Below are 20,938 nucleotides of genomic sequence, written 5' to 3' on the forward strand. Positions count from 1 at the left end.
ACCAGTGCAACGACCCCCGCGACCACCGCGACCAGCGTAATCAGCGGCGTAATCACCGTGACGATTACAGAGACAAGCGTGCTTGGGAGGACGATGGCGAGGTCAACACCGTTAAGAAAGGTGGTGGATGTCGCAACTACGAAGAAGACTACGCCAAAGCATTGAAAGGACCCTACCAGCTCCACCCCAAGTCAAACCATACCATGGAGAATTGCCACATTCTCAAGTCTATCTACATGCGTCAATAGGCTCCGGATATGCCCGACAAGTCTAACGACGTAGGGAAACAACGCAACGAGGACAACGACGATGAAGACGTAGATCCCCGTCACAAGTATGTCAAGCCAACCGATCATGTCCACACCATCATCGGAGGCAAAGTGTCCATTGAGACCAAACAAGAATGCAAGCTGCTCGCCCACGCCTGCTTGAACATGGCCAACACCGACAACCTCATCGCCGATCCATGGCTATCTCCTTGGTCTCACCACGAGATCTCCTTTAGTAGAAAGGATCAATGGGCTACAATACCAGAGCCAGGACAAATTTCCCCTAGTCCTCGATCCTTGTATCAACAAGATTCAATTCAATAGAGTGTTGATTGACGGCGGAAGTTCCATCGATATACTGTTTAAGAATAGTCTGCCAACACTGAAGATAACCTAGGTGGATCTCAAGCCATATGAGGCACAGTTCTGGGGTGTTCTCCCTAGACAGAGCTCTATACCTCTCAGGCAGATCACGCTACCTGTGCAATTTGGCACCCCAGACCACTTCCGCACCGACTACGTCAACTTCGTGATCGCTGACTTCGACGGCACCTACCATGCTATCCTTGGTCGACCATCGCTCACCAAATTCATGGCCATACCTCACTACAGGTATTTGGTGCTCAAGATGCCTACCGAGAAAGGGGTTTTAACTCTTAGGGGCAACGTATATGTAGCTTATACCTACGAAGACGATAGCTTCAAAATAGCAGAGGCTCACGACCTCTCTATTCACATGGCTGAGACCATGCTCGACGCCAAGAAGACGTCAACTGACCACCTAGAGATTCCAGAGCTCGAGGCTCCATGCAAGAACATCAAGTCCAAGGAGCACAAGGTGATCTAGCTGGTCGACGGTGATCCTAGCCAAACAGCCCTTATCGAGGCCAACCTGGATCCTCAATAGGAAAACGTGCTCGTTAGGTTCTTGAGGAGCAACGTGAGTGTGTTCGCACAGAAACCTGCTGACATGCCTGGTGTACCTCAGAACTTGATCGAGCACTCCTTGAATGTCAATGGCAAGGCCAAACCTATCAAGCAGAAGCTACGACGGTTCTCTCGTGACAAAAAGGAGGCGATTAGGGTAGAAGTTACACGGCTTTTGGCAGCCAGATTTATCAAAGAAGTGTATCATCCGGAGTGGTTAGCCAACCCGGTTCTTGTACGCAAAAAGAATAATGAATGGAGAATGTGCGTTGATTACACTGATCTCAACAAACACTGCCCTAAAGACCCTTTCAGCTTACCTCACATAGATGAGGTCGTAGATTCAAGCGCCAGTTGTGAGCTGCTTTCCTTTCTCGATTGCTACTCTGGTTATCACCAGATCACTCTAAAAAAGGACGACCAGATGAAGACATCTTTCATCACGCCTTTCGGCGCATACTGCTACACGACTATGTTGTTCGGGCTCAAGAACGCCAGGGCTACCTACCAACGCGCCATATAGGCCTGCCTCAAAGATGAGATAAAAGACGACCTCATCGAGGCTTATGTTGATGATGTAGTTGTCAAGACCAAGGAAGCACATACCCTTGTTGACAACCTGGAACGCACCTTTGCAGCCCTTAATACATTCCAATGGAAATTAAACCTAAAGAAATGCATCTTTGGTGTTCCTTCTAGTATACTGCTTGGCAACGTCATCAGTCACGACGGCATACACCCTAACCCAGAGAAAGTCAAAGCTATCTTAGACATGAAGCCGCCCAAAAAGGTGAAGGATGTCCAGAAGCTTACCGGATGCATGGCTGCTCTCAGTCGTTTCATATCAAGATTAGGCGAAAAAGGATTACCATTTTTCAAGCTGCTCAAAGCATCCGAGAAGTTCGACGGCTCTCTTAACATCAACAGCGCAGGAGCAGGAGTCCTTTTCGTGTCACCATCCAAGGAGCAGCTCTGGTACATCCTCAGGATTTATTTCCCAGCATCTAATAACGCCGCCGAGTATGAAGCATGCCTACATGGTTTGCGCATTGTAGCCGAGCTTGGTGTCAAACGTCTCTATGTCTATGGAGACTCGGCTCTGGTCATCAACCAACTCAATAAGGACTAGGACCCGACCAACGAAAAGATGGATGCATACTGCAAATCAATCAAAAAGCTGGAAGGCAAGTTCTATGGCATCAAGTACACACACATGGTCTGGGACAAAAATCAAGTAGCAGATGCGCTGTCAAAGTTAGGATCATCCCAAGCCAAAGTCCCACATGGCGTATTCATTCAAGACCTGCTCACGCCTTCCATCGAAGAGGATGATCCCATGGTTGACAAGCCTCCAGACTAGCTATTGGTGGCTACGGTTCCGGCGTCAAACACCACCGAGCCACCTTCGACTACTAATGAGCCTGACTGGAGAGTACCTTTCATCAAGTGCCTGACAGATGGTAGCGGTTACACCGATCGGATAGCAAATGAGCGCCTGATGCATCGCAGTAAGTAGTATCTGCTCGTCGATGGCAAATTATGGTGCAAGAACGCAAAGGAGGAAATCTTGATGAAGTGTATAACCTAGGAGGATGGCGAACATCTCCTGGACCAAATCCACTCTGGCTCCTGTGGCAACCATGTGGCCTCAAGAACGCTGGTTAGCAAGGCTTTCTGAGCAGGGTTCTATTGGCTATCAGCTGTAGCCGATGCAGAGAAGCTAGTCCGCCATTGTGAGGGTTGTTAGTTCTTCGCCAAGAGAATCCATGTATCGGCACACGAGATCCAGACGATACCAGCCTCTTGGCCCTTTGCATGCTAGGGACTAGATATGATCGGGCCCTTCAAACTGGCTCCTAGGAAATTTACATGTGTCTTTGTGCTAATCGACAAATTTTCTAAGTGGATAGAGTACATGCCTTTGGTACGGGCATCCTCAGAAAAGGCTATCACGTTCATCGACCAGGTCATCCACCGCTTCGGCATACCCAATAGCATCATCATTGATCTGGGTACTCAGTTCACCGGGAACGCTTTTTGGGACTTCTGCGATGAAAGGAGCATAGTAGTAAAATACGTCTCGGTGGCACACCCTAGAGCTAATGGATAGGTCAAGCGGGCAAATGGTATGATCTTGGACGCACTTAAGAAGAGGATGTATAGAGAAAATGACAAAGCTCCCGGAAGATTGCTCAAAGAGTTACCAGCCGTGGTCTGGGGCCTCAGAACCCAGCCCAGTCGCAATACCGGCGTATCACCATATTTTATGGTTTATGGTGCTGAGGTAGTGCTCCCAGCAGATATAGCCTTTAGATCAGCAAGGGTAGAGAACTTCAATGAAGACAGGGTCAACAAAGTGTGGGAGCTAGAAGTGAATAGTGCAGAAGAGAAGCGGCTTGATTCTTGTGTATGTACAGCCAAATACCTTGCTGTTTTGTGCAGGTACTACAACAAGAATGTTAAGGAGCGGTTTTTCGTGGTCGGGGACCTGGTCCTGAAGTGGAAGACGAATTAGGCTGGTGTCCACAAACTCGCAACTCCATGGGAAGGGCCCTTCATGATCAAGGAAGTTACATGACCAACATGTTACAGGCTAGCTCACCTGGACGGTATAGACGTACCCAATTCATGGCACATCGACAATCTTAGGCGCTTCTATGCTTAACAATTAAGATATGTACTCCTCTTGTACTTTCGATTTAATTCAATAAAGCTATTATGATTTCTCCGACCACTCTAATGTGTCACTTCAAAGTCTATGGTTATTCTAACTCAACCAGTCAAAACCAACCACCATTCCTTCCTAGGTTTTCAGAGCAGGCCCTGTCTCCGGTTCCTCCCAATGTGTGCATGGGATCTGCTCTCTACGCTACGGGTGATCGGTAGGTCCCCTCTGGTTTGACTTGTCTGCGTCTACGTGTGCACAGGCTACGCTCCTCACACTCTAACCACAGGACAAACCAGGGCCATACAAACCTGTCAGGATGACATGTTGACTAAACTGGTACAACAAAACAGAACGCTAACTTGTTCTCACTTAGTTACACCAACAAGAGATCCAAGCTTAAATACATTTTCTACAAAACAAACAAGCTTATGATGATATACAGTTACGTTATTACAAGCTTTCCTGAAAAGGTCTAAGTTTATAATAACACAACTACATCTTCTTCTATAGCTATAGCATATCCTATTGGCTGGTCGGGGCACGCGGCACCTGCTGCTCGCCAGGCCTGACATCGTGATCGAGTCTTGGGGACTCTTGTACCGGTCGAGCTAAAGAAGATGGCCCCATCGATGCCTGGCTGGTCGAGACTGCAGGCTTCGCCGGTTGGCTTAAAACTGATAGTGCTTCCAGATGACTTGTTGATGGCGTGCCCTATACAGGTGCTGTCCCGCCTCCACACAGGTTAATGTCGCCAATTATTTTTGCCGACAAGTCCAGCTGGGTCATTTGAAGCTCCTCAGCCTTTTCTGGATCTACCTCCTTCGGGTATCCAGCGTCCAGGCGCTTGAGATCGATCAAGGGATAGTGAGCACGCACCATGCTTAGCACATGTGCGCCTGTGTACTCACCCGCCTCCTTCATGAACTCCTGGAACCATCCCCATGCCTTTTGGCATCTATCGACCAGTCCGAGCTATCGCGTCCTTGGCATGTCTTCTGTAAGCACTGGATCGATAAGGTTGAGGACCGGCAAAATGCCCGTTGCCACTTCCTGGCACCGGTTTTTCCATGTGTCCCGATCCTTGGTGATTTCTTGGCACTGCACCTTCCAGCCGTCCCGATCTTTTATTACGGCCTCTAGATGCTTCTTGGCATTGACTTTTAAAACTACAAACCGCACAAGTTATTAAAACATAATACCATGACAAGATAAGGCGGGCAACAAAAGTGAGCAAAAGGGTTTGTAAAACTTACTTTTAAGTTCCTCTTTCATCTTGGTCATGTGGTCCCGAAGCTGTGACTGGTCGTGCACTAGTTTTCTGTTGTCCTCCTTCAGGTGATCACACTCTACGACTGCATGACTTTTCTCCTCTTAGAGACAGACCACCTTGGCTTCTAAGCCTGCACTACAACTGTTACTACTAGCAACGCAACAACACTTGTCATGCACTCATTGTGATAAAGTGACTACATACTTGTTAATTCCTACTCTTTGTTACTGAGCTAGACGACCAGGTTCTGGTTCTAGGACTCCTGCTCCGTCCTCTGATGGTTGGCGGCTTCAAGTTGGTGGTGCAAGCGTTCCACTTCGGCCGTCAGATCTTTATTGCTTGCAGTGATCCCCTCGATCTGGTCAAAGCATTTCTTACGGTACCTTGCAGTCTTCATTAAGTCCTGTGTGCAAAAAGCTAAGTAAGAAAGTTTGACTAGACAGCAAGATCAGGTGGTGAATCAAAGCATACCTGGACCTCCATCACCAGTTGTTTCACCGCTCGTTCAACTTTCATGGTCTCTTCAACCTCTAGGATTTCCTCATGAACAACCCATTGGTCGTTCCGCCAGCGTGACACATATACATGTTGTCGCCTATCCTGTGGATGGCCCAAGACCTCTTCTACTTCGTCCTCTTCAGCCTATTCTTCGGGTATCGGTGCTGGTCCGGAGTTAGCAGCTTCTGCGACCACTATGGCCTTCCCACGGGCTGCACCATCGACAAACGTGCTCTATGCTCTCGCCTCCGTCCGCTGCTCCTCGGTCTGACCCATCACCCTTGGTGCTAAGGTATCGCCCTCTGTAGGGTTGGTGCTCGGAGCATTTATGCTTGGCTCGGCTCTTCCCTCGACACACTGCTCAGGGACTGTTGTTTGACTACTGGTGGGCTGAGGCTTCGACGGATTCTCTGCTATGGGTACCTCCATGGACGACTGTTGGGCAGTCTTCTCTACAATTGCTGTTGGAGCCACGCCGCTCCCGGCTAGTTGATCCAGATTTTCGGTGGACGCCGACCTAGTACATCCAAGATAAGTTCAGAAGGCAACCATAATCAATACAAATTGCAAGCTTACATCAAAGTTACAAATACTTACATGTTGGAAGCACGGAATGATGTGGCAAAGGCATGTCTCTTCGGCCGTGCTTGCTCCACGTGCTTTGCGGGTGACACCTGGTCTCCCTCTACATCCAGCACCGACGCTGGGGCTTGGTGCTCGACCTCTCCACTGCTTGTCCTTCGCGCTGCAATGGTCGGCGATGTGGGTCCCACCGGCATAGAGGAGCCGCCTTGCTCCGTCGACTCTAGTTGCCTCCTCCTCTTTCGAGGGACGAGTCAGAAGATGTCTACATCCTCTCCCTCCTCTGTGTCATCGTCTGACAGAGTAAAGATCACCTAACGACGCTTGCTGGTCGCCAGCCGCTTACTAGTAGTTTTGGCCGCTGCCTCCTTCCCAACTCCGAGCACGGCCCAGTCGACGTCTTCGACCCTAGCACTGGACTGGGCGGTTGGGTCGACAACTTGCGGCCAATCTACACTAGGGGGTGGCGACACAAACACTATTGCTCTATCCTGACCATTAATCTAGGAAACAAAAATGAGATAACACAGTAAGTTTCAATTACAACATAAGACTATGGGTACAAGGCAAGATGAGTTACCTTTGAGGGAGGTCGGGCGAGCTTGAAAGCATGCTCGATGTCGCTCAATCTGACATAATTTGGATCAGCTAAGTTAAATAGCTCTCTAATTCTGGCCTTGACTTCGATCTTGTCAAGCGCCTCTTGCCTCATCCTCGTTGGGTCTACGCTACCTTGGTACTCGTAGCCAGGATGTACCCTCCTCTGGTAGGGCTGGATCCGTCGGCTGATGAAGCTCCCGACCACGCTCGGACCATCTAGTTTCTTCCATGGGATCATCCCAAGTATTTCTAAAATCTGTTCCAGGTGCTCGGGCTTCTCTAACCAGCTTGTCCTCTTCTCTAGAATGAACCCCATGTCGCATAGCATGATCGTGTTCGGCTCTTTGTGGATGTAGAACCATTTCTTGTACCAGTCGTCAAGCGACGTGTTCCAAGGGCAGTGCAGGTACTGGGCCTTCATCCCATCCCGGAGGTTGAGGTGCACACCTCTGGCTATCTTCGAGCCACCGCTTCCTTTCTTCCGTAGACAGAAAAGATGGCGAAAGAAGTCGAAATGGGGCTAGAAGCCGCCATATGCTTCGCAAAGATGAATGAAGGTGGAGACAAGGAGAATTGAGTTGGGATGCAGATTGCAAATCCCAATTTTGTAGTATAGACAGAGCCCCTGAAGGAAAGGGTGCACTAGAACCCCAAAACCCCGCTTGAAGAAATCTTTGAAAACCACAATCTCACCTGGCTGTGGATCGGGGTACCCCTCGCCCCCCGGTGCAAGCCATCCTTCGAGTTCTTTGTTGTGGAGTACTCCCATGATGACAAGGTCTTCGATGGTCTGCTCATTGCTTCTTGATTTCCACCACTCCTTCTCCATGACTCCTGCTTTCTTCTGGGCGTCACTTTTCGCCATGAATCTGGCCTTGCGGATGAACGGGGATACGGTGGAGGATCGATTGGTGGTGATTTCAAAGGTATTAGGGTTGGCAAGAGGAAGAAGAAGGCTGCGGCGGCGAATGGTAATGGGGTTTAGTAAAAAGCAACTTACCAATTCTATACTATATTTAACCAAGAGTTCTATCGTTTTGTCTGCCCGAGATTCTTGGGAGACGTGTGCACGCATCGTAGACGGTTGTTTTCACAACCTCAAGATCTATGCCAATATATGCGCCTCTTTGTTACCAGTGTGAGAGGGCCCATGCTGATGTAGCTACTTACAGGTGCCACGCAACTGTTTGCTTGAAAGGACAAGAAGGCAGTATGACGTGCTATACCTGTTTACTTTTGTGACCAGACATGTCAGATTGGACTTGACAGAGCAAGTAGATAAATAAATACGCAAAAAATAGTACAAGTGACATTTGGTTCTTCGCCGCACCTATCGTGCTTAGGGACTGTCCAGACCACTATCATGCTCGGGGACTGTCCAGACCACTACCGTGCTCGGGGACGACCACTACCGTGCTCGGGGACTATCTAGACCACTACCGTGCTCGAGGACTATCCAGACCATTACCGTGCTCGGGGATTGTCCAGACCACTACCGTGCTCGGGGACTATCCAGACCACTACCGTGCTCAGGGACTATCCAGACCACTGCCATGCTCGGGGACTGCTCTGACCACTACCATGCTCGAGGACTTTTCTGACCACTATCGTGCTCGGGAACTATTTCGACCACTGCTCGGAGACCGCTCTCCTCGGCTACATGTGATTTGTACTCACATACAGTCGAGAGGCATTTATTTAGACCTTGCTACAAGGCTTATACTTTGCCTTCCAGCAAGCTCGAGGACTACATCGGTATGATGCACCTATCGGTGCATCTCGTATTGATTGCATGACGATTGGATTCTTAACTTTAGTGGAAATTCTTTATAGACGCTGGCACCACATGCCTACGTCACCTACTACCAGGCTTGGGGAGTAAGTGGGCACACTTCACCTTGCGGTGAATATGCTTATTTTATCGACTCCTACGCTATGACTGTTCGCCAGAACTATTATTGTCCAAGGGTCACTTACATTTCTTTTCAGAAATACAAGTGGGCACACTTGATAAGGAAAGAAATCTTTTTCTTTTTTCTTTAGAGCACCATGCATTCTTCGGACAACCAGAATCTTCAGCTATAATCGTGGTCCACTGCTTTTTGTTCTGACCAGAATGCTGGTATATTCGGTTGGTCAATATTTCAACCAGTTGGAGATGACATGACAACGGATCGCATTAGTTGAAGGAGATCGAACGGCGTGTCGCAGCATAATACATGGTGCTCGGGGAATAGCTGTGGGGGTATTAACCCCTATACCCTTACGGCTAGGCTTGGGCCAGCCCGGATCAGGGGGTCTGGCCCATTGGAAGACGACGCATGGCCTGGCCAATCTGTTCGGAATCCTGCGCAAGGAATCAAGGAAGATTTGGAGGTCAAGCAAGATCTTGGTTGGTTAGAATAGGAATCCTTATCCGGTCACCTATGGCAATTGTAACTGGCTAGGATTAGTTTTCAGATCTATAACCCTACCCCTCGGACTATATAAGGTGGGCAGGGGACCCCTCTAAAAAATATCTCTCATTGACATACATCAATACAATCAGACGTAGGACGTAGGTATTACGCCTTCGCGGCGGCCGAACCTGGATAAAACCTCATGTCTGTCTTGCGTCACCATCTTGTTTGTGGCTTACACATCTGTCTGCCGACAATCTACTACCTTGGGCATACCCCTAGGTAGACTACCGACCATATTTCGTCGACAGTGGCATGCCAGGTAGGGGGTATGCGTACTGCTCTCTAGGCGAACAAGATGGTCATCATCCCCGGTTCCATGGCTACGCCAAACAGCCTCACATTCACCATCGGCCAGATCACTTGGACCACTGGCTCCGACGACTTCATCGCCATGACCTCGGAGGAGGTGCGGGTTCAATCTACGCCGACCACTATTTCACCTGCATTGACTACGGCTCCAACCATGGTGGATCTAGCTCTGACCACGCCAGCATCATCTTCAGCCACGCCGACAACCCATCGTCCGCTTCCTCGCTACAAAAGGAGGCAGATCAATAACACCGACCTGCTCGATTCCATTGATCGGGTAGGCACCAAACTTGCCGAAACCCTGGCCCTGGTAAGTTTGATTCAAAGTCAACCTAATAAGCAGGTAACTACGACCCACAATAGATCTACCTGACTTGCTCGGGCCAGTCGTCCTGCATGACTCGGTACGGATCTCGTGGTCACATCTACTCCTAAAGGGTGCTCCATTCGTCACTGGCCAGCACCTACGATGGGTCTTTGGCTCTCCGAGTACGAAGCCTCGATGGAGAACCACTAGGCCTAGCCCTACACCCTACGCAACTTCATCAACATGGTCCAGATTGAGGATTATCAAGAGGGATCTGTCCACATAGTTCGGGAGGGTGGCTCTAGCTCCTCGTCTGGCATCACATCTAATGCCTCCATCCACACCAAGCTCCAGCATCATGATGATGAAGGTGTTGAATACGATCTGGATATCCTAGACCACGCCCCGGGGTTCCCACAATTCCCGTCTTTCCCACCAAGGCGAGGGAACTTGATCAATGTTGTCGGTAATGACGAACCACCGGCAGTTGGCGAAATAGAACAAGAAAGGCTGGCACGCAAAGCACGCAATATTGACTGGTTTAATCGCCGACAAATTGAAGCTGAGGCAGAAGAGGAGGCACGACGCATAAGGGTCCAGCCACGCGACCTTAACAATGCCTTTGATAGGGTGGGGAACAAACAGGTCTTTAGGACTCCAAGCGCCAATGTAGTTGTTGCTATGGCGATAATGCAACAACTACCCAATACCCTGGAAACCCAGGCAGTTCGCGATGACATACAAGCTTACCTGACGGCCGCTATGGCCTAGACCGTAGAAATTGTAAATCAAGCCCGGGCTCCATCCGTCTCAGTCGAGTCAAGCCATAGCCGCCAGTACTCAAGTTGCTCACAGCTACCCAACCAACATGGCTCATGCAATTATGACCCCTCAGACAACCGTCAAGGCAGAAACGGTGGCCATGATGGTGGTCGGGACGACAACCGCCGCAACTACCGAGATGACAACCGCCGAGACAACTGTGACAATCACCGTGATAACCGTGGTTGCAGGGTTAACCTAGGTGGCAACCGGGATCGCTGCCATGGCAATAATGATCTCCACCATTACCTCAGAGAACATGATCTGCGTGATCGCATTAACCAGAGAGCACACGATCATGCATCCCACGAAAGCCATTGCTGTATGGAATACGATACTACCCATGGCCCTCCGGGTTTGAAGCAGTTTACTTCTCACCTTCGCCAAGTCATATGGCCCAAGAACTTCAAGCTCGAGAAACTTTAGAAGTACGACGACAAGGAGAACCCCAAATTATGGGTTATGCTCTACGAAACCGCGTGCAGATCAGCCATGGCTGATGAGCATGTCATGTCTAATTACTTCCCAGTCGCCGTCGGCCTTGCAGGCCACCAATGATTGGTCAGCTTGCCAGAAAACTACTTCGATTCTTGGCAGGAGCTCAAGCAAGCTTTCATCGACAACTTCATTGCTACTTGCGAGCAACCGGGCAACAAGTATGATTTGCAGCAGATTCGAGATTGAAAAGATGAGCCACTGCGCGAGTACGTCCGATGTTTCTCGAAGATGCACATCAAGGTTCCATCAATCTCCGACAATGAGGCAATCGAGGCTTTCATCACTGGCCTCCGCTTCCATGATGCCCTACGGGACAAGATCCTTTGCAAGAGACCTGAATCAGTCACAGCGCTCCTGGCCACTGCCAAAAAGTATGTGGATGCCGACGATGCTAAAAAGATAATCATCGAAGAAGCAGCAAGGGTTCCACGCTCTGACCACCCCCCACACCGCGATGACTACTGCGGCAACCGTGGTCGAAATGTCAATTTTGATCACCGCAACTAGTGCAACGACCCCCGTGACCACCGCGACCAGCTTAATCAGCGGCGTAATCGCCGTGACGATTACAGGGGCAAGCGTGCTCGAGATTACGACGGTGAGGTCAACACCATTAAGAAAGGTGGCGGATGTCGCAACTACGAAGAAGACAACGCCAAAGCATTGAAAGGACCCTGCCAGCTCCACCCCAAGTCAAACCATACCATGGAGAATTGTCGCGTTCTCAAGTCTATCTACACGCGTCAATAGGCTCCGGATACGCCCGACAAGTCTAACGACGTAGGGAAACAGCGCAATGAGGACAATGATGATGAAGACGCAGATCCCCGTCGCAAGTACGTTAAGCCAACCGATCGCGTCCACACCATCATCGGAGGCAAAGTGTCCATCGAGACCAAACAAGAACGCAAGCTGCTCGCCCACGCCTGCTTGAACGTGGCCAACACCGACAACCTCATCGCCAATCCGCGGCTCCCTCCTTGGTCTCACCGCGAGATCTCCTTCAGCAGAAAGGACCAATGGGCTGCAATACCTGAGCTAGGATGATTTCCCCTAGTCCTCAATCCTTGTATGAACAAGGTTCAATTCGATAGAGTGCTGATTGACGGCGGCAGTTCCATCGATATACTGTTCAAGAACAGTCTGCCAGCCTTGAAGATAACCCAGGCAGATCTCAAGCCATACGAGGCACAGTTCTGGGGTGTTCTCCCCGGACAGAGCTCTACACCTCTCGGGTAGATCACGCTACCTGTGCAATTTGGCACCCCGGACCACTTCCGCACTGACTACGTCAACTTCGTGATTGCTGACTTCGACGGCACCTACCATGCTATCCTTGGTCGACCATCGCTCACCAAATTCATGGCCATACCTCACTACAAGTATTTGTGCTCAAGATGCCTACCGAGAAAGGGGTTTTAACTCTCAGGGGCAACATATACGCAGCTTATACCTGTGAAGACGATAGCTTCAAAATAGCAGAGGCTCACGACCTCTCTATTCACATGGCTGAGACCATGCTCGACGCCAAGAAGACCTTAGCCGACCACCTAGAGATCCTAGAGCTCGAGGCTCCACGCAAGAACATCAAGTCCAAGGAGCACAAGGTGATCCAGCTGGTCGATGGTGATCCCAGCAAAACGGCCCTTATCGGGGCCAACTTGGATCCTCAATAGGAAGACGTGCTCATTAGGTTCTTCAGGAGCAACATGAGTGTGTTCGCATGGAAACCTGCTGACATGCCCGGTGTACCTCGGAACTTGATCAAGCACTCCTTGAATGTCAACGGCAAGGCCAAACCTATCAAGTAGAAGCTACGGCGGTTCGCTCGCGACAAAAAGGAGGCGATTAGGGTAGAAGTTACACAACTTTTGGCAGCCGGATTTATCAAAGAAGTATATCATCTGGAGTGGTTAGCCAACCCGGTTCTTGTACACAAAAAGAAAAATGAATGGAGAATGTGCGTTGATTACACTGATCTCAACAAACACTGCCCTAAAGACCCCTTTGGCTTACCTCGCATAGACGAGGTCGTAGATTCAACCGCCAGTTGTGAGCTGCTTTCCTTTCTTGATTGCTACTCTGGTTATCATCTGATCGCTCTCAAAAAGGACGACTAGATCAAGACATCTTTCATTATGCCTTTTGGCACATACTGCTACATGACCATGTCGTTCGGGCTCAAGAACGCCGGGGCTACCTACCAACACACCATACAGGCCTGCCTCAAAGATGAGATAAAAGGCGACCTCATCGAGGCTTATGTTGATGATGTAGTTGTCAAGACCAAGGAAGCACATACCCTTGTTGACAATCTGGAACGCACCTTTGCAGCCCTTAATACATTCTAGTGGAAATTAAACCCAAAGAAGTGCATCTTTGGTGTTCCTTTTGGTATACTCATTGGCAACGTAGTCAGTCATGATGGCATATGCCATAACTTGGAGAAAGTCAAAGGTGTCTTAGACATGAAGCCGCCCAAAAAGGTGAAGGATGTCTAGAAGCTTACCGGATGCATGGCTGCTCTTAGTCGTTTCATATCAAGATTAGGCGAAAAAGGATTACCATTTTTCAAGCTGCTCAAAGCATCCGAGAAGTTTGAGTGGTCAGAGGAAGCAGACGCTGCTTTCACACAGCTGAAACAATTCCTTACGTCACCTCCGGTCCTCACTGCTCCCAGAGAAGACGAAACCCTCCTGCTTTACATTGTGGCAACTAATCGAGTGGTCTCCACTGCCATGGTGGTCGAGCGCGATGAGCCCGGCCATGTCTACAAGGTGCAACGGCCAATCTATTTCATCAGTGAGGTACTCAATGAATCCAAGACCAGGTACCCACAGATTCAGAAATTGATCTACGCCATACTGATAACATCCCAAAAGTTGAAACATTACTTTGACGGATATCGTGTGGTGGTCATGACCGAGTACCCTCTGGGAGACATCATTCGCAACAAGGATGCGAATGGGCGCATCGTCAAATGGGCAATGGAGCTATGCCCTTTCTCTTTGGAATTTGCAAGCCGTACTACAATCAAGTCTCAGGCACTCGTCGATTTCATCATTGAGTGGATGGACTTAAGCACACCTACCTCTCAGGGGCCCGATGAGTATTGGAAGATGTACTTCGATGGCTCTCTCAACATCGACAGCACAGGAGCGGGAGTCCTTTTCGTGTCACCATCCAAGGAGCAGCTCCGGTACGTCCTTAGGATTTATTTCCCAGCGTCTAATAACGCCACCGAGTACGAAGCATGCATACATGGTTTGCACATTGCGGTCAAGCTCGGTGTCAAACATCTCTATGTCTATGGAGACTCGGCTCTGGTCATTAACCAACTCAACAAGGACTGGGACACGACCAATGAAAAGATGGATGCATACTGCAAATCGATCAGAAAGCTAGAAGGCAAGTTCTATGGCATCGAGTACACACACGTGGTCCAGGACAAAAATCAAGCAGCAGATGCACTATCAAAGTTAAGATCATCCCGAGCCAAAGTCCCACATGGCATAGTCGTTCAAGACCTGCTCACGCCTTCCATCAAAGAGGATGATCCCATGGTTGACAAGCCTCCAGACCAGTTATTGGTGGCTACAGTTCCGGCATCAAACACCACCGAGCCACCTCCGACCACTAATGAGCCTGACTGGAGAGTACCTTTCATCAAGTACCTGATAGATGGTAGCGGTTACACCGATCGGATAGAAAACGAGCGCCTGATGCGTCGTAGTAAGCAGTATCTGCTCGTCGATGGCAAATTATGACACAAGAACGCAAAGGAGGAAATCTTGATGAAGTGTATAACCTAGGAGGATGGCGAACATCTCCTAGACCAAATCCACTCTGGATCCTGCGGCAACCACGCGGCCTCGAGAACGCTGGTTGGCAAGGCTTTCCAAGCAGGGTTCTATTGGCCGTCAGCTGTAGCCGATGCAGAGAAGCTAGTCCACCATTGTGAGGGTTGTCAGTTCTTTGCCAAGAGAATCCACATACCAGCACATGAGATCTAGATGATACCAGCCTCTTGGCCCTTCGCATGCTGGGGACTGGATATGATCGGCCCTTCAAACCGGCTCCTAGGAAATTTACATGTGTCTTTGTGCTGATCGACAAATTTTCTAAGTGGATAGAGTACATGCCTCTGGTATGGGCATCCTTAGAAAAGGCTATCACGTTCATCGACCAGGTCATCCACCACTTCGGCATACCCAACAGCATCATCACTGATCTGGGTACTCAGTTCACCGGGAATGCTTTTTGGGACTTCTATGATGAAAGGAGCATAGTAGTAAAATACGTCTCGGTGGCGCACCCTAGAGCTAATGGACAGGTCGAGTGGGCTAATGGTATGATCTTGGACGCACTTAAGAAGAGGATGTATAGAGAAAATGACAAAGCTCCCAAAAGATGGCTCAAAGAGTTACCAGCCGTGGTCTGGGGCCTCAGAACCCAGCCCAGTCGCAATACCGGCGTATCACCATATTTTATGGTTTACGGTGCTAAGGCAGTGCTCCCAGTAGATATAGCCTTCATATCAGCAAGGGTAGAGAACTTCGACGTAGACAAGGTCAACGAAGTGTGGGAGCTAGAAGTGAATAGTGCAGAAGAGAAGCGGCTTGATTCTTGCGTACGTACAGCCAAATACCTTGCTGTTTTGCGCAGGGACTACAACAAGAACGTTAAGAAGCGGTTTTTCGTGGTCGGGGACCTGGTCCTGAAGTGGAAGACGAATCAGGCTGGTGTCCACAAACTCGCAACTCCATGGGAAGGGCCCTTCATGATCAAGGAAGTTACACGACCAACATCTAACAGGCTAGCTCACCTGGACGGTACATACGTACCCAATTCATGGCACATCGACAAGCTTAGGCGCTTCTATGCTTAACTACTAAGATATGCACTCCTCTTGTACTTTTGATTTAATTCAATAAAGCTATTATGATTTCTCCGACCACTCTAATGTGTCACTTCAAAGTCTATGGTTATTCTAACTCAACCAGTCAAAACCGACCACCATTCCTTCCTAGGTTTTCAGAGCAGGCCCTGTCTCCGGTTCCTCCCAACGCGTGCATGGGATCTGCTCTCTACGCTACGGGTGATTGGCAGGTCCCCTCTGGTTTGACTTGTCTACGTCTACATGTGCACAGGCTATGCTCCTCACACTCCGACCACAGGACAAACTAGGGCCATACAAACCTGTCAGGATGACATGTCGACTAAACTGGTACAACTAAATAGAACCCTAACATGTTCTCACTTAGTTACACCAACAAGAGATCCAAGCTTAAATACGTTTTCTACAAAACAAACAAGCTTATGATGATATACAGTTACGTTATTACAAGCTTGCCTAAAAAGGTCTAAGTTTACAATAACACAACTACATCTTCTTCTATAGCTATAGCATATCCTATTGGCTGGTCGGGGGACGCGGCACCTGCTGCTCACCGGGCCTGACATCATGCTCGAGTCTTGGGGACTCTTGTACTAGTCGAGCTGAAGAAGATGGCCCCGCCGATGCCTGGCTGGTCGAGACCGTAGGCTTCGCCGATTGGCTTAAAACTGACGGCGCTTCCAGCTGACTTGTTGATGGCGTGCCCTATACAGGTGCTGTCCTGCCTCCACATAGGTTAATGTCGCCAATTATTTTTGCCGACAAGTCCAGCTGGGTCATTCAAAGCTCCTTAGCCTTTTCTGGATCTACCTCCTTCGGGTATCCAGCCTCCAGGCGCTTGAGATCGATCAAGGGATAGTGAGCACGCACCATGCTTAGCACATGTGCACCTGTGTACTCACCCGCCTCCTTCACAAACTCCTGGAACCATCCCCATGCCTTTTGGCATCTATCGACTAGTCCGAGCTGTGGCGTCCTTGGCATGTCTTCTGTAAGCGCTGGATCGATAAGGTTGAGGACAGGTAAAATGCCCGTTGCCACTTCCTAGCACTGGTTTTTCCATGTGTCCCGATCCTTGGTGATTTCTTGGCACTGCGCCTTCCAGCCGTCATGATCTTTTATTACGGCCTCCAGATGCTTCTTGGCATTGACTTTTAAAACTGCAAACCGCACAAGTTATTAAAACGTCATACCACGACAAGATAAGGCGGGCAACAAAAGTGAGCAAAAGGGTTTGTAAAACTTACTTTTTAGTTCCTCTTTCATCTTGGTCGTGTGGTCCCGGAGCTGCGACTGGTCATGTGCCAGTTTTTTGTTGTCCTCCTTTAGGCGATCACACTCTATGACCGCATGACTTTTCTCCTCTCAGAGACGGACCACCTTGGCTTCTAAGCCTGCACTACAACTGTTACTACCAACAACGCAACAACACTTGTCATGCACTCGTTGTGATAAAGTGAGTACTTACTTGTTAATTCCTGCTCTTTGTTACTAAGCTGGACAACTAGGTTCTGGTTCTAGGACTCCTGCTCCATCCTCTGATGGTTGGCAGCTTCAAGTTGGTGGCGCAAGCATTCCACTTCAGCCGTCAGCTCTTTATTGCTTGCAGTGATCCCCTCGATCTGGTCGAAGCATTTCTTATGGTACCTTGTGGTCTTCATTAAGTCCTATGTGCAAAAATCTAAGTAAAAAAGTTTGACTCGACAACAAGATCAGGTGGTGAATCAAAGCATACCTGGATCTCCATCACCAGTCGTTTCGTCGCTCGTTCAACTTTCATGGTCTCTTCGACCTATGGGATTTCCCCATGAACAACCCATTGGTTGTTCCGCCAGTGCAACACATATACATGTTGTCGCCTGTCCTATGGATAGCCCAAGACCTCTTCTACTTCATCCTCTTCGGCCTCTTCTTCGGGTATCGGTGCTGGTCTGGAGTTAGCAGCTTCTGCGACCACTATGGCCTTCCCATGGGCTGCACCATCGACAAATGTGCTCTATGCTCTCGCCTCCATCCGCTGCTCCTCGGTCTAACCCGTCACCCTTGGTGCAGTGGTATCGCCATCTGCAGGGTTGGTGCTCGGAGCATTTGTGCTTCGCTCGGCTCTTCCCTCGACCCCCTGCTCGAGGACTGTTGTCTGACTACTGGTGGGCTGAGGCTCCGACGGATTCTCTACTATGGGTACCTCCATGGATGGTTGTTGGGCAGTCTTCTCTGCAATTGCTGCCGGAGCCACGCCGCTCCTGGCTAGTTGATCCGGATTTTCGGTGGACGCCGACCTAGTACATCCAAGATAAGTTTAGAAGGCAACCATAATCAATACAAATTGCAGGCTTACATCAAAGTTACAAATACTTACATGTTGGAAGCGTGGAATGATGTGGCAAAGGCACGTCTCTTCGACCGTGCTTGCTCCATGTGCTGTGCGGGTGACACCTGGTCTCCCTCTACATCTAGCACCAATGCTGGGGCTTGGTGCTCGACCTCTCCACCGCTTGTCCTTCGTGCTGCAATCATCGGTGATGTGGGTCCCACTGGCACGGAGGAGCCACCTTGCTTCGTCGACTCCAGTTGCCTCCTCCTCTTTCGAGGGATGAGTCAGAAGATGTCTGCATCCTCTCCCTCCTCTGTGTCATCGTCCGACAAAGTAAAGATCACCTGACGACGCTTGCTAGTCGCCGGCCGCTTACCAGCAGTTTTGGCCGCTGCCTCCTTCCCAACTCTGAGCACGGCCCAGTCGACATCTTCGACCCTGGTGCTGGACTGGGCGGTTGGGTCAACTACTTGCGGCCAATCTACACTACAGGGTGGCAACACAAACACTGTTGCTCTATCCTTACCATTAATCAGGGAAGCAAAAAGGAGATAACACAATAAGTTTCTATTACAACATAAGACTACGGGTACAAGGCAAGATATGTTACCTTTGTGGGAGGTCGGGCGAGCTTGAAAGCGTGCTCGATGTCGCTCAATCTGACATAATTTGGATCAGCTAAGTTAAATAGCTCTCCAATTCTGGCCCTAACTTCGATCTTGTCAAGCGCCTCTTGCCTCATCCTCGTCAGGTCTACGCTACCTTGGTACTCATAGCCAAGATGTACCCTCCTCTGGTAGGGCTAGGTCCATCGGCTGATGAAGCTCCCGACCACGCTCGGACCATCCAGTTTCTTCCATGGGATCATCCCAAGTATTTCCAAAATCTGTTCCAGGTGCTCGGGCTTCTCTGACCAGCTTGTCTTCTTCTCTTGAATGAACCCCACGTCACACAGCGTGATCATGTTCGGGTCTTCGTGGATGTAGAACCATTTCTTGTACCAGTCATCAAGCAACATGTTCCAAGGGCAGTGCAGGTACTGGGCCTTCATCCTATCCTAGAGGTTGAGATACACACCTCCGGCTATCTTCGAGCCACCGCTTCCTTTCTTTCGCAGATAGAAAAGATGGCAAAAGAAGTCGAAATGGGACTGCCAGCGGCCATATGCTTCGCAAAGATGAATGAAGGTGGAGACAAGGAGAATCAAGTTGGGATGCAGATTGCAAATCCCAATTTCATAGTATAGACAGAGCCCCTGAAGGAAAGCGGTGCTGGATGTAGTATAGACAGAGTCTAGCAACACCGACACCTTTCGCCCTAAATTACTGATAAACTTTCTCTCCTTGTCAATTGCAGGGTCAAATTGACTAGCATGTCTCGGGAGGAGTGCACAGGATCGACCATCCCTGCACTGAAGCTAGGCGAATCTCCAGCTCCATCGAGCGGACACTTTTGGCTTGCTCATGCGCCCTCGGCATAGGATGAAATTCCATGTCGACAGACTACTTAAACTGTAGAATTTGGAAAAGTGTTCTATAAAGATGTTGTGGAATATTCGATAAGATTTTTAACGGTATAAGCTACAACTTCATTGGATTAGCAGAATGAGAGTAATGACTATTTTACTGCACCGCTGTTCTCTGCTCATGAGGAATTTTAGATTTCCTGTTCTTGCCTATACATGAGAGTATCATTGAGATATCTGAACGTCTTGATACTAGTGAGGTCATCTAGAAGAAGGTGCAAGCTACCATTTTTGTGTCCCCAAGTGATCTTTTTTTAAGGGGTTGCAAGATGAAGTTACATACATTCTCGTTATTCATTTGGAAGCATCAATTATCTCTATGATGGTTGCTACCAGGAGAAGTGCTTCGCAAGATGTCCAAAGGAATCCTGCCAATTCTATTTCATCGGCACCTAATCCCCCCATCTATAGAGCAAGCTTTGATAATGCAGACTCAGTTATTATAGACTATTGCTCATAGTGTGTTGAACCACTTGCATCAAGCACCACCTATTGATAAGCGTGGTGAATTTATGAAGGGATACCCACCGACATTCTTTCATACCAGTGAACCACTAGAAGCTAATGACTGGCTTAGAGCTGTGGAGTGACAATTGGACATAACTTAGTGTGATGCCCATGAGAAGGTGTTTTTTGCGTCTGGCCAACTCCAAGGGACAGCACAAGACTGGTGGAAGTCTTACTAGTATGGACATCCCAAAAATTCTGGACAGATCACCTAGGAGGAGTTTAGTGAGAGCTTCAGGTCCTACCATATTCCGTTAGGTGTGGTAGAACTAAAGCAAGATGAGTTCTTCAACTTGAAGCAAGGATCTATGACTGTGTGTGAGGATCGTGACATGTTCACTCAATTGTCATGCTATGCTCCAAGAGAAGGGGATAGTGATGCTAAGAAGCAAAAATGCTTTTCAAAGGATTGAATGATGGTTTGCAACTATAGCTCATGACCATGGTGTATGCCAACTATCAGACCATGGTGGATAGAGCAAA

Source organism: Miscanthus floridulus, chromosome 10, assembly GCF_019320115.1.
Source record: "Miscanthus floridulus cultivar M001 chromosome 10, ASM1932011v1, whole genome shotgun sequence".
Lineage (NCBI taxonomy): Eukaryota > Viridiplantae > Streptophyta > Magnoliopsida > Poales > Poaceae > Miscanthus > Miscanthus floridulus.